The following is a 12,589-nucleotide window of genomic DNA, read 5'->3' as shown; positions in this document are numbered from 1 at the left end:
GACAGATTGGCAAGTAGACTAGCAGGTGTTGCTCATATCAAAGGAGAAGAAGTATGAGTGAAATGTTTATTAGGGGGCTCGGCAGCACACCTTTATGGTTATAAATAGAATCAAGCAGAGAAAAAGGAACTGAGAACTTAAAAAAATGAAGGTCTGATGAGCCAAGGTTCTTTGGTAAGCAAGACAAAATAAGATTTAGATCAAAGGCAGACAGGTAACTCTCACAGAAAGAAAAAACACTTTTTCTGAAAGAATTAAAAAAACAAAAAAAAAAGGATGGGTTGAGGAACAGCTTTTCAGGTAAGATGTGACAAGAGTGCATGTTAGTGACTTCCCTGGCGCTCCAGTGGTTAAGACTTCACCTTCCAAAGCATGGGGTGGGGGTTTGATCCCTGGTTGGAGAACTAAGATCCCACATGCCTCGCGGCCAAAATACCAAAACGTAAAACAGAAGCAATATTGTAACAAATTCAATATAAAGACTTAAAAAAAAAAAGTACATGTTAGCTGATATTTATCACTAGATAGGCTATAGGAGCCCAATTTTGTTTAATATTTATTTTTTAATTTTATTTATTTGGTTGTGCTGGGTCTTGGTTGCAGCAGGCGTGCTCCTTAGTTGCAGATTGCAGGCTCCTTAGTTGCAGCATGCATGTGGGATCTAGTTCCCCGACCAGGGATCGAACCCAGGCTCCCTGCATTGGGAGCGTGGAGTCTTAACCACTGCGCCACCAGAGAAGTCCCAGCCCAATTTTAACCTATAGTATATCAATACCAACTAAAAGCCAAATTTGGTGCTGAAAGAAAAAACATCTTGTAGTATTTCAACTAAAGAAAGGGTGATGGAAAAAATGAGTCATTGTATGACACACTATAGCATAGGTATACGGACATCTATTGGTTTAGTCTGTCCCGTAAGTAATCTATACCTTCTTCTGGTGAAAGTAATGTGTTTTCCTTTGAAGAACTACTCCTCCTCCCTTGTCATATGACACAGTTTGAATGGACTGACCTCACCCCCCACTTAGTTGTGACCCTCACCCCCCACTTAGTTGTGACCCAGGCCCAGCCAATCAGTTTATTCCATTCCCCCTAGTGACAGTGGCTGCTTACTGAGATTCCCTATTGGAAATATGCTGTAACTATTAGGAAAGAAGCATTTTTTTTTCGCTACTAGGGCTGCTAATCTAGAAAAATGTAAATCTAGAGCTATTGGCAGTCGTCTTCTCTGAATGCATAGAAGAAGCCTCTCTGCAGTAAAAGAAATGAACTAACTCAACACACAGCAAAACCTTATCAACACTAAGCCACTGAATCCAGCTGTGCCTCAGATAAACTCAACCACTGAATCTCTTGTTAAGTGTGCCAATCAATTCCTTTTTATTCCCTGAGCCACTCTGAGTGGGGTTTTTCTGTTCTCTGTCAACAAAAGAACCCGCTACAACAGGTTTAGTATAATATCCTTTGATAATATAGGCATCCCTTGTTATACAATTCCTCATATCCAAAATCTCACAATCTAAACTCAGGAACCAAATATATTTGAATACACTTCTGGATACTTCCTTCACTATCATGCTATTTGCTATCCACTTGCATAACCAAATAAATTCAAATAAGGCAGTACCCCCCTGGACATCCAAATCCACTATCAAAACTGAAGAATTAAACAGATTTAGATAGTGAAGGATACTTGCAATGCCAACCATGCAGAAATATGGCAAGGGATGAACAATATAACGTCAAATGAAAAAAACATAAACTACAAAATTGTATATAAAAGTATACATATATATAAAATGAACCACAATATTAGGCTTTGGGGAAATCGTCAAATTTTCCTTTTATAGTGTTCACCAAAATTAAGTCTGACATGCATTACTTCATTTGAGTTGAACAGCAATTCTCTGAGACAGGAAACAAACTATTACCTTTCAAAATAGAAAATTAAGGCTTAAAGAGCAAAAAAAAAAAATCTATAAAATTGATAATAAATATTTCAAATCAGCAGAGAAAAATGGATTACTCAATAATGATATGGGGATAAATGACTAATTTTAAAAATAAAATAAAACTATGCATATTAGGAATTACTGGCACTTATATAGCGTCAGATATTGCTATATTTTTCATAAAGAAAATTATTTAATATTCTTTTTATGCCCTATCCCAAAGTAGTTATTTCAAAAGTACATGCTAACAGAGAAAAACAATGTGGTGAGACAGTTGCTGTGGTCAGTAGGGTGTGGTTCAGAATAGGCTAGCTTATGACATCCACTGGACTGAGTTAGAAGAGACTAATTATAGAGGAAAACTATGGTGAAGGAAACAGAGTTCGGAATACAGTTTCCTTTAAATCAGAAGTTCAGCAAAAAAAAAAGATAAAAAGAAATAACTAAAGATTTTTAATGCAGTGTTCTGTCTTTGTGCTAATAAAACTTAATTTTCAAAAAATATGCACTGTTGCTTTTACTTTTTTATCAAAGTTATTTTTCAAGAATAAAAAAGAAGTGTCCTTTCTCTTTATACTTGCTTTATCATAGAGATCTATTTATGAACGTTAGCAAGCAGGATCATATATTATCACTCAGTGACAAGAGGACTGGAAGGACAGAATCAGGCAAACGTATATCTGAAAAATAAAAATCCAGCTTTGTTACAGCTTCACTCAAAGCAAGAGCCTCACCAGTACATTTTGAAAGAAGAACATTCTACTATCAAGGTAGGGTCCATTTGAGAAAACATTACTGATTTGTGTACTGCTATAAATTTCATGGTGAGAGAGCTATTAAACATTTTGAACTTATTTTAGAAAAATGACTCCGGGAAAGTGGTACTCAAGAGCTAATATTCATGTTTCTTCATTTTTTAGTACTTACAACTGAAATGTTCTACAAATAAATATATTTATTACCATACTAATGTATAATCACATACGGACACACCTTGGAGATATTGCAGTTTTCGGTTCCAGACCACCACAATAAAGTGAATATCACAATAAAGCAAGTCACAAAGATTTTTTTGGTTTCCCGTTGCTATAAAAGTTATGTTTACTCTATACTATAGTCTATTAAGTGTGCAACAGCATTATGTCTAAAAAATGTACAGACCTCAATTAAAAACTACTTTATTGCTAAAAAAAAGTGCTAACCATCACTAAAGCTTTCAGCAAGTTGTAATCTTTTTGCTGGTGGAGGGTCTTCCCTCAATGCTGATGGCTGCTATCGATCACAGTGGTAGTTTCTGAAGGTTGGGGTGACTGGCAACTTCTTAAAATAAGACAACAATGAGGTCTGCTGCATCGATTGACTTCCTTTCATGAACGATTTCTCTGTAGCATGCAATGCTGTTTGACAGCATTTTACCCACAGAACTTCTTTCAAAATTGGAGTCAATCCTCTCAAATCCTGCCACTGCTCTATCAACTAAGTTTATGTAATGTTCTGAATCCTCTGTTATCATTTCAATAATCTTCACAGTATCTTCACCAGGAGTAGATTCCACCTCAAGAAACCACTTTCTTTTTGTTCATCCATAAGAAACAACTCCTCAGCCAATCAAGCTTCACCATGAAATTGCAGCAATTCAGTCACATCTTCAGATTCCACTTCTAATTCTAATTCTCTTGCTATTTCTACCACATCTGCAATTACTTCCTCTGTTGAAGTGCTGAACCTCTCAAAGTCATCCATGAGGGTTGGAATCTGATTCTTCCAAACTTCTGTGTTGACATCTTCTCATGAATCACAAATGGTCTCAATAGCATCTAGAATGCTGAATCATTTCCAGAAGGTTTTCAAATGACTTTTCCCAGAACCATCAGAGGAAATCACTATGACAGCTAGAGCCTTATGAATGTTTTTCTTAAATAATAAGACTTGAAAGTCACAATTACACCTTGATCTGCAGAATGGACGTTGTGTAGGGGGCATGAAAACAACATTAATCTCATACATCCCTATCAGAGCCCTTAGATGACCAGGTGCACTGTCAGTGAGCAGTAATATTTTGAAAAGAATCTTTTTTTCTGAGCAGGTCTCAACAGTGGACTTAAAATATTCAGTAACCCATGTTATAAACAGATGTGACAGCATCCAGCCTTTGTTGTTCCATTTTAGAGAACAGGCAGAGTAGATTTACCATAATTCTCAAAGGCCCCAGAATTTCTGGAATGGTAAATAAGCACTGGGCTTCAACTTCAAGTCACCAGCTGCATTAACCCTTAACAAGAGTCAGCCTGTCCTTTGAAAACAGGCATTGACTTCTCCTCTCTAGCTATGAAAGTTCTAGATGGCATCTTCCTCCAATAGAAGGCTATTTCACCTACATTGAAAATCTGTTGTTTAGCATAGCGACCTTCATTAATTACCTTAGCTAGATTTTCTGGATAACTTGGTGCAAATTCTACATGAGCACTTGCTGCTTTGCTTTGCACTTTTATGTTATGGAGACAGCTTCTTTTCTTAAACCTCATGAACCAACCTCTGCTAGCTTCAAACTTTTCTTCTGCTGCTTCCTCACCTCTCTTAGCCTTCACAGAATTGAAGAGAGTTAGGGCCTTGCTCTGGATTGGCCTTTGTTTTAAAGGAATTGTAACTGGTTTGATCTTCTATCCATACCCCTAAAACTTTCTCCATATCAGCAATAATGCTATTTTGCTTTCTTATTTGTGATGTTTACTGGAGTAGCACTTTTAATTTCCTTCAAGAACTTTTCTTTTGCAATCGCAACTTGGCTAACTGGCACAAGAGGCTTAGCTTTCAGCCTATCTCAGTTTTTCGACATGCCTTCCTCGCTTAGCTTAGTCATTTCTAGCTCTTGATTTAAAGTGAGAGACGTGCGACCCTGCCTTTCACTTGAACACTTAGAAGCTACTGTAGGGTTATTAATTGGCGTAATTTCAATATTTTTATATCTCAGGGAATCGGAAGGCCTGAGGAGAGGAAAAGAGACGGGGGGAACGTCCAATCGGTGAAGCAGCCAGAACACATACAACATATGCCGATTAGTTCATTGTCTTGTGTGGGCGTGGTTGTGGCGCCCCAAAACAATTACAATAGTGACATCAAAGGTCACTGATCACAGAGCACCATAACAAATACAGTAATAATGAAAGTTTGAAATATTGAGAGAATTACCAAAATGTGACTCAGAAACACAAAGTGAGCACATGCTGTTGGAAAAATGGTGCCAATAAACTTGCTTTAATGCAGTGGCCACTTCAATTTGTAAAAAATTCAGTATCTGTGAAGCACAATAAAGCAAAGTGCCATGAAATTAGGTACGTATGGGTTTTCCCTGGTGGCACAGTGGCTGAGAGTCCGCCTGCTGATGCAGGGGACACGGATTCTTGCCCTGGTCCGGGAAGATCCCACATGCCGCGGAGCAGCTGGGCCCGTGAGCCATGGCCGCTGAGCCTGAGCGTCTGGAGCCTGTGCTCCGCCAACAGGAGAGGCCACAGCAGTGAGAGGCCCACATACCGCAAAAAAAAAAAAAAAAAAAAAAAATTAGGTACTTATGTATATAAACATACATGTAACTTATTTAGATATGCAAATATTTGTAAACTACGCAAACTATGTGTTTTGTAATGATTTTTTCTTGCAAAGGTCCCCAAATACTTTTTTGCTGAGTGAAAAAAAAACAGATACAAAAAGATACATACTAAATTATCCAATTTATATGAAGTTCACAAACAGACAAAATAAATCTATGGTTATAAACTTCAGAAGCATGATTCTCTTTAGGGGAGAAGGAGTTTTGGAGGCAGGGCACGAAAGGAAGCCTTATGGAGTTTTATAAACATTCTGTATCTTGATTTAGATGGTACATAAGCAGGTATATACCTAGAATTTTTAAACTGTGATCACTGAATACTTGTGCACTTGCTATATGCTACATCTCAATAAAAAAAGAGGAAAGTGACTTCCCTGGTGGCACAGTGGTTAAGAATCCGCCTGCCAACGCAGGGGACATGGGTTCGAGCCCTGGTCCGTGAAGATCCCAGATACCGCGGAGCAACTGAGCCCATGTGCCACAACTACTGAGCCTGCGCTCTAGAGCTGGCAAGCCACAACTACTAAGCCCACGTGCCACAACTACCGAAGCCTATGTGCCTAGAGCCCATGCTCCACAACAAGAGAAGCCACCACAATGAGAAGCCCACGCACCGCAATGAAGAGTAGACCCCACTCGCTGCAACTAGAGAAAGCCCATGTGCAGCAATGAGGACCCAACACAGCCAAAAATAAATAAAATTTTTTTAAAAAAAGAGGAAAAACTTTAGCATAAATAATGAGATTGGTTATTTGAAGTTAAAATGGTATTCCATGTAATAAATATCAGTCTGATATTGCAGTTACTACTGCTAAGTTAATAATGTCTCAAAATTACACTTACCATAATCTCTAAATACCTTGAGGAAGTGGAAAATTAGCATCTAAATATTATTCTGAAGATTTATTTTTTTATTGAAGTATAGTTGATTTAAAATATTATATTAGTTTCAGGCATATAATCACATAGTGATTCAACATTTTTATAGTTAAATTATATAATAAGAGCTATATGTCCCTGTGCTATACAATATATCCTTGTCGCTTGTTTATTTTATTTATTTATTTTGCCATACCACACAGCATGCGGGATCTTAGCTCCCCCTGGCCAGGGATCAAACCCGTGCCCCTGCATTGGAAGTGCAGATTCTTAACCACTGGACCACCAGGGAAGTCCCATTGTTTATTTATTTTATACACAGTGGTTTGTATCTCTTACTCCCATACCTCTATCTTCCTCCCATCCACCATGGTAACCGCTAGTAGTTCTCTATATCTGTGAGTCTGTTTCTGTTATATACATCGGTTTGTTTTATTTTTTAGATCCCACATATAAGTGATAATATAAAGTACTGTCTTTCTCTGTCTGACTTATTTCACTAAGCATAATACCCTCTAGGTCCATTCACATTGTTGCTAATGCCAGTATTTCATTCTCTTTCATGACTGAGTAACATTCCATCATATATATAAACCACATCTTCTTTAGCCATTCATCTGTTGATAGACACTTAGGTTGCTTCCACAACTTGGCTATTGTAAATAATACTGCTATGAACATTGGGATGTATGTACCTTTTCAAATTAGTGTTTTCATTTTCTTTGTATATATACCCAGGGGTGAAACTGCTAGATCATAAGGCAGTTATTTTTTTAGTTTTTTGAGAATCCTCCATACTGTTTTCCATAGTGGCTGCACCAATTTACAATCCCACCACAGTGCACTAGGGTTCCCTTTACTCCACATCCTTGCTAACATTTACAGACTTTATTATTTTTTTGGCTGCGTTGGGTCTTCATTGCTGTGTGCAGGCTTTCTCTAGTTGCGGTGAGTGGGGACTACTCTTCCTTGTGGTGCGTGGGCTTCTCATCGCAGTGGTTTCTCTTGTTGTGGAGCACAGGCTCTAAGCATGCAGGCTTCAGTAGTTGTGGCACACAGGCTCAGTAGTTGTGGTGCACGGGCTTAGTTGCGCCACGGCATGTGGGATCTTCCCAGACCAGGGCTCGAACCTGTGCCCCTGCATTGGCAGGTGGATTCATAACCACTGCGCCACCAGGGAAGTCCTATAGACTTTTTGATGATAGTTATTTTCACAGGTAGGAGGTGGCACTTCATTGTCTTTTCTTTAATTTTTAAATTAATTTTTTTTGGACCATAGTTGCTTTACAATGTTGTTAGTTTCTGCTGTACAGTAAAGTGAATCAGTTACACATACCTCATTATGGTTTTGATTTGCATTTCTCTAATGATTAGCAATGTTGAGCATTTTTTCATTTGCCTCTTGGACATCTGTACATCTTCTTTGGAAAAATGTCTAGTCAGGTCTTCTGCCTATTTTTTAATCGAGTTGTATTTTTTTGATATTGAGTTATATGAGCTGTTTATATATTTTGGTTATTAACCCCTTATCAGTCATATCATCTGCAAACATTTTGTCCCATTCAGTAGGTTGTCTTTTCATTTTATCAATGATTTCCTTTGCTATGCAAAAGCTTTTAAGTTTAATTAGGTCCCATTTGTTTGTTTTTGCTTTTGTTTCTTTTGCCTTAGGTGACAAATCCAAAACAATATTGCTATGATTCATGTCAAAGAGTGTTCTGCTTATGTTCTTTTTTAGGAGTTTTATGGTTTCAGGTCTTACATTCAGGTCTTCAACCCATTTTGAGTTCATTTTTGTATATGGTGTAAGGGAATGTTCTAATTTCATTCTTTTACATGTAGCTGCCCTGCCTTCCCAGCACCACTTATTGAAGAGTCTGTCTTTTCTCCATTGTATATTCTTGGCTCCTCTGTCGTAGATTAATTGACCATAGTGTGTGGGTTTATTTCTGGGCTCTCTATTCTGTTCCACTGATCTATGAGTCTGTTTCTGTGCCAGTACCATGTTGTTTTGATTACTGTAGCTTTGTAATATAGTCTGAAGTCTGGGCATGTGATAACTCCAGATTTATTCTTTTTTTTCAAGATTGTTTCAGCAATTGGGCATCTCTTGTGGTTCCCAAAGATTTATTTTTTTTAGTGTTACACTTGATGTTGAAAAACACAGGTTTGAACTGTGCGGATCCACTGACGTGCAGACTTTTTTTCAACAGTAAATACTACAGTACTATATGACCCAAAGTTGGTTGAATCCACAGAAATGGAACCACAGATATGGAGGAATCACAGATATGGAGGATGAACTATACCCTAGAACACGAATTTTCAACTGCACAGAGGGTCAGCACCCCTAAGCCCCATGTTATTCAAGGGTCAACTGTATTTTAAAAGTTTCAAAATAATGGACCTTTTGCCATTCTACAGGGACACCATGTGAAGACTAGACTATAACCAAAACATGAATCTTAAACAACTTAAAATCTCTCCCTCTACAAGATAAATTTCGATTCTTTGTAAAATTACATTTTTTTCTTAATACACCAACATAATATGAATGGAGTACTTATGAAGCGCCTGTGCTTTATATATTTAATTAATAAAATTTCAGAAACTTCTAAATGTCTATTTATTCCAATAAAAATCTTTTAAGGCTATAAAAAATGTATATTGTTTTACTCAGCAAATTTTCTACTCTATAGAACTCCCTCAAATTTACTCATAGTTACAAAACAATGCATAGTTTGACAGAAAAACTAAGAATCCTATAATTTTTTAGAATTCTTAATGAAAACACAAAAATCCTATTTGTATATAGACAAGAAAACTATAAGTGACTTTTTCTAGTCATTTATGTTGAAGTTTCCTTTTACTAGGTCAATGATATTTGCCTACACGATTATCAAATCATCTTTCCATGCTCCTCATGGACAGAAACCTGTATTTCAAACAGCTTTCCCCCTAGGCTCCCATTCTCTAAATAAACGATTAAGTGAACATGCATTTAGTGACTCCTATGAGCTCAGGAATGTGTTCTACATCTCAACAGTACTTCACTTCTCCGAAGTGAAATTCCATAACATTTCCTTTATTTCATTCATAGCTTTAAGAAAAATATCTCCTCTTTATTGAGAACATATAGTTAGACACTGTGCTGTGTGTTTTATATGTATTACCTCATTTAATAAGAAATGTACGCTATTATCCTCATTTACAGATGAAGAAACCAATTCCAGAGAGGTTATATGATGTTCCCAAGATAATATAATCAGTACATGGATGATCTGGAGTTAGAAGCCAGGCCCCAATTTCTCAAACAATTTGCTTAGCAACTTAGCACAAATAAGAAATATGATAATAATTAATAATAATAGCAATAAACACTCATATAGCATTTACTATGTGCTTAAATCACTTAATCCTCATAACAATCCTAATTAAATGTATACTATTATTATCCCTGTTTTACAAATGAAGAATTTGAAGCACATGGAGGTTGCCACTTGTCTAAGGTTATAGGTTAGTAAATGGCAGAGCCAAGATTTGGACCTCAGTGGTCTAGCCATAGAATTTGGGTTCTTAACTACTATGCTACTTTGCCTGTCATAAACTGCCTTACATTATAGTTGATAAGGGACATATCATATTTTCTCTATGAAATCATAAGCTTTTAGAGAACAGAGATCAAGTCTCAGCATTAGGTTTTCTCTGACATAGGGACTAGGGTCCTAAGGAAGGCTTCTTTGCAATAGTAATGTTTGAGCTTAGCCTTGCCAATGAACTCCAAATGGTATATCTAATTGCTCAGTTCATATTTGGTAGTCTCCCCTACTAGTCTATAGGCTTGTTAAGGGCAGAGTATTTCTTTGTCTTTATATCTGCTACACAACGTTTAGTACCTAGTAGAAACTCAAAAAATGTTTGTTGAATAAATACGTGAAACAAAGGGCTGTACCTCATGATGCCCCCATCAACAGAATCAATAATATAATAGAGGTTCATAAGCAATTATATAATTTGTGATAAACTACTATCCGGCTGTTAAAGTAGACAGGAGAGTAGGAAAAGAATGTAATAAAGAGTAGAAACATATATTACTTATAGCCAGCAGTAAATACGGGAATAAGCAAAACAAAGAGAGACTTTGTCTTTTTCTTAATTTACATATTTACAAATTTTTATTTCTTTCAAGATATCCTTCATTTGAGCACCTCTCCCTCTGACTTTCAATGATAATCAGATACTAGGGAAGTTCATCTACAGGTTGATCCACTTAGGAGCTCCATAGATGTCTGCATATTTTGGAGATCTTGTTGACAAGATATACTCAATCACTACAAAATGCACATCAAAATACTGAGACTCAGCATCACTTTCCACATGCTTAAGTTTGTGCAACCAAAATTCAGCACTTATTTTGGCCTTGGAATCTTTCAACTCTACTATACTTTGTCTATGGAACACATCCTTTTGTAATATGATATCCTCCAGGTACTTAGTGGCCTTTCAGATGTGCATACTCTCAAGCACTTGAATAGTTTCACAGGTATACTTTAAACTCAGATTTGAGTCCTCCATATTTTGAGGGGCTTTCAGAAGCAGTAGATCCTTTGAACAGACTATCTCTTCTTGTCCACTTTGAAAGAAGTCCACAGACTCTTCAGTCTTTGTCCCTACTACATTTTTTATCTGTCCTACTTTTCTATCCTTTTAACAATGATTCTAATGTTCCTTTTATTAACTATTGTTGCTCGATTCCTTCATTCCAGACAACTTAGCCAACTTGCCAAAACTCTTCAACAATTAAACACTCTGAGAACAAAAAAAAAATTACCAAGGAAACAAATGAACAAAGTAATTTTTTATAGCTAGAAGTTCTTTTCCTGTGAAGGGCCAGATAGTAAATATTTTATGCTTTGTGGATCACATATAGCCTTTGTCACATACTCAGGTTTTTTGTGGTTTTCTTTCGCTCTTTTAAAGGTTCAAAAATGTAAAAACCATTTTTAGCTTTCAGACAATACAAAAACAGGCCACCTGCCGGATTTGGCCTGTGGGCAGTAGTTTGTCTATCATTATACTAGAGGGCTTAAGTGTGTTATTTTAGTTATCAGTAGCATTCAGGGAGCTTCTGGGAGGTGGTAAGAAGCCTATAGGACAATGAAGGAGCCAACTATTCTAACATATGGGAGAAATGCTCGAAGCTAAGAGGAATAGGTAGTGCAAAATCAGAAACAAACTTGGCATGGTTGAGGAACAGAAAAGAGCTTAGTGTGGCTGAAGCAAAGTATTCAAAGAGGAAAATGATCAGAGATGAGGTCAGAGGTAGAAAGGGACTGGATTGTCTAGTACCTTGCAGTCTGGGATTTTATTCTAAACGTAATAGAAAGCCTAGGGTATTGTATTGTATTGTTTTGTTTTGTTTTTATATACAGGGAATGATACAACCTGATTTATGTTTTTAAAAGATTATTCCACTTGCTTGAAAGAAAGTGGATTAAAGGACAGAGGGAGGAAGGGGCAGAAGCAGGGAGACCAGTTAGGAGTCTGTCGTAGTAGCCCGGGCAAAAGATAATGGTTGATGGATAGAGTAGTAGCAATGGTGACAGAAAGACGTAGACAGATTGGGTATGCATTCTGGACTCACTGATGGATTAGATGTGGGAACAAAGACAACACCCTGGTTTATCTGACTGAAAGTAACCAGGTAAACAGTGGTTCTATCTACTAAAATGGGGAAAAGGGAGTATAATAGGTTTGTTTACATTCATTTGTTGATGCTGTTTTGTTGTTGTTTGGGAGGGAGGGGGGAATATGGCTTAGATTGCCTTTGGCCATATTAACTCTAAAATACCTAGAGGATAGGCAAGAGGAAATATCATGTAAGCAAATGGATATACAAGTCTGTAAAAGACATGAGAATAGGACTAGAGATCTGGTACTTATTAGCATATGGATGGCATCTGAAGCAATCAGACTAGATGAACTCACACACACAGGCTGCAGATAGAGAAAAAAAACTATGACCAAGCCCTTTGGTCACCAATGTTTAGTGGTCCAGCAGAGAAAAAATGAGAGTCAAAAATAGAGCAGCTAATGACTTAAAAACACAGAGTAGTAACAGTAGTAGTAATAATAGTAATAATGGTTAACC

General features: G+C 37.0%; 1 protein-coding gene across 1 annotated transcript in view; it reads right to left on the bottom strand.

Moving 5' to 3' along the window:
- MYO9A (myosin IXA) overlaps positions 1-12,589 on the bottom strand; it is a 269,941-nt gene that overhangs the window by 229,528 nt on the left and 27,824 nt on the right. The gene's annotated exons all lie outside the window — the stretch shown is intronic.

Source organism: Delphinus delphis, chromosome 2 (assembly GCF_949987515.2).
Source record: "Delphinus delphis chromosome 2, mDelDel1.2, whole genome shotgun sequence".
Taxonomy (NCBI): Eukaryota; Metazoa; Chordata; class Mammalia; order Artiodactyla; family Delphinidae; genus Delphinus; species Delphinus delphis.
The sequence above is the reverse complement of the archived record's forward strand: the minus strand, read 5'-3'. Positions and strand labels throughout refer to the sequence as shown.